At 40.9% G+C, this 2,594-nt stretch overlaps 1 non-coding gene across 1 annotated transcript; it reads right to left on the minus strand.

The window, feature by feature from the left end:
* Positions 1-401: 401 nt before the first annotated feature.
* On the minus strand, positions 402-565 carry LOC126031860 (U1 spliceosomal RNA). The gene has a single exon (XR_007503672.1). It is a non-coding gene; the product is annotated as a U1 spliceosomal RNA (small nuclear RNA).
* Positions 566-2,594: the final 2,029 nt, after the last annotated feature.

A 2,594-nucleotide genomic window follows, 5' to 3' on the forward strand; every position in this document is an offset into this window, starting at 1 on the left:
AAGGATTCTGCACCCAACTTGTGTCTTCTCTCTCACTCCTGTGTCTTTTTTCTGCTCCTTCTCCTCCTCAGCATCTCTCATCACTCCCCAGGCCACTTTCATTAGCAATCACAGACTCCTCCCAGAAGTGGGCTGATCTGACCATCAGGTAAGATTATCATTTAGTCTTGGGGAGGGGTAACATGGTGGAGGTCATGAAAAAATAAAAAAGGGGATAAAACAGCAAAGTCCAACAGAAGATGATTTTTAAAAAACCTCCTACATTTGAACTGTTTCAGGTTGTGTCATTGTCTTGCTGGTTTAAATATGATTTATAGTCTTCCCTAATTAATATTCCTAATTGCATAATGTTTCATGGTGTATCTTAATATAGTAGCCTGTTTCCTTTTTATTTTTTTCCCTAGGGGAGAGTGTGAACACAGTCCCCCACTACCACAAATTACGAAGTCGAGTTTCCCACATTTGGGGAAATCGCAGAGGTCAGCACATCCGGAGTGCAATGGGTGAGCCTCGACCTGGGGAAATCACCTTCGTGATTATGGTATCACCCCTGCCAGGTAAGTATAGTAATAGCCTGTTTTCAAACTGTATTTTCTATGTAAATGTTCTTGTAATTTTGTTTAAGGATGTTTAATGAAAGAAACTAAGGATGTTTCAGTATAAAAGTGCTTGGTTAAATAGAATTAAGAATTTTAAACTACAGGTGTATTTTGCAGAAACGTTCTGTTTATGGAAAAGGCTGATATTTTAATTTTACACTTTGGACTTTATGCTTTGGGGAATATTAGGTTCCCGCCTTTGGCCAAAGGCAAGCTGAATGTTAGGAAAACAAAAACTAACCCTTTCCTCTTTTGTTAATCAAGGAAGAGGGAGATGTCACCCCTCCCAAAGCCAAATGCTAATCTTACTTGATGGTCAGACCAGCCCACAGCTGGGAGATGTCTATGATTGGTAATTTAAGGGGTTTCCCAGGGGAGGGGTGAGAGAGATTCAGCAACTGAGGCTCAGCAAGAAAGACATAGTATGGGGAGATGAGAGAGACAAGTTCGGTATAGAGAGACTGGTTAGCTTACAAGCCACACATGGTGGATAGGGCCTTATTTTTTTATTTAATTTATTTAAAGAAAATGCATTACATCGTTGACTTAACTGATAATAATACATTTTTAGGAAGACCAAAAGCAACATTTTTTAAAAAAAGAAATTGAAAGTTGAAAGGAAAACTAAAGAGATGGAAGAGAAAGGAGAGTATTTTTGAAAACTATTGACTCACATAGAATTCAATGAAGCACCAGCAGAAAGTTTAATAAGTTCTTTAAAAAAAAAAAAAAAAAAGGAGGGGCCGGAGAGATACATGGAGGTAAGGCATTTGCCTTTCAAATACCCACATCCCATATGTTCCCCTGTGCCTGCCAGGGGCAATTTCTGAGCATGGAGCCAGGAGTAACCCCTGAGCAGTGCCGGGTGTGACCCAAAAACCAAAAACCAAAAAAAAAAAAAAAAAAAAAAAAAAGGATAAGAGTTAAAAAAAATACAGCAATAACGGTGTAAGAGTGGCAAGTGTTGTTTTTCACATAGGCCCAGCAAAATATGGGGAAAATGAGGGAAAAAAGCCTTGTCCTAAATTCAAAGAGACCTTATCCCTAAAGTTCTCTGATGTAAGACTAACTCTGGGCTCCAGGTATACTAGGTTGTCCAACCCCTGAATCATTTTCTGTGGTGAAATTTTTTCACACATTAGCTGTTGTTGTCCGGTTTCTGTAGTTAAAGATTCTGGTTTCTGTGCCAGATGGATTCTGGTTTCTTTGTTTCATCAAAGTCGGGATGTGGAGCATCCTCCACTTTCACCTCACCATCAGATGTGGAACATCCTGCCCTGCAAGCAAGTTGCTGCTATCGCTGAGTCATCTGGGTGTCAAGGGAACACTCCTTGGAGTAAAGTCAATGACAGGGTAGCGGTAGGGTCTCCCCTGGTTGGGGTTTGCCTCCTGGTGATGTTGTAGAAAATTGTGGTTGTTTCCGTAAATGGTTCATGCTTCAGGGGTGTATGGGCAATGCCCATTCTTTGAAGGCCTGAGCCAAGTCATTATGCCAGTGTTCAGGGTATATGGCCTAATTGCATTCCAAAATTTGGGTTCCTATCTCTGTTAGATAATAGTTTGTTTGCATATGTAGTATTTTACCATTTTAATGCAGGATAGGGCCTTATTAATAAGGCTCCTGAACTTCACCTAACTTCTACTGACTGTGTATCATTTCCTCGCTGCTATCCTGATACCCTCAGACCCACTTGCCTAAAGGGGCTAAAGGCACCTATGGTTGATAAATAAATAAATAAATAAATAAATAAATAAATAAATAAATAAAGTGGCTTGGGTAGGGGTGAGAGAGGCTGAGGAGGAGAAAGAGTAGGAAGGAGACGCAGGATGGAGAGATGAAAGACAGGTTGGGTGCAGCGGCAGGGGTCTCAAACTCGAGGCCTGGGGGCTGCAAACGGCCCTCCGTACAACATTTTGTGGCCCTGCCCTAGAGGAATCTTTTTTTGTTTTGTTTTAGTTGTTTGGGTCACACCCCCAATGTTCAAGGCTTACTAC

Source organism: Suncus etruscus, chromosome 15 (assembly GCF_024139225.1).
Source record: "Suncus etruscus isolate mSunEtr1 chromosome 15, mSunEtr1.pri.cur, whole genome shotgun sequence".
NCBI classification, from domain to species: Eukaryota; Metazoa; Chordata; class Mammalia; order Eulipotyphla; family Soricidae; genus Suncus; species Suncus etruscus.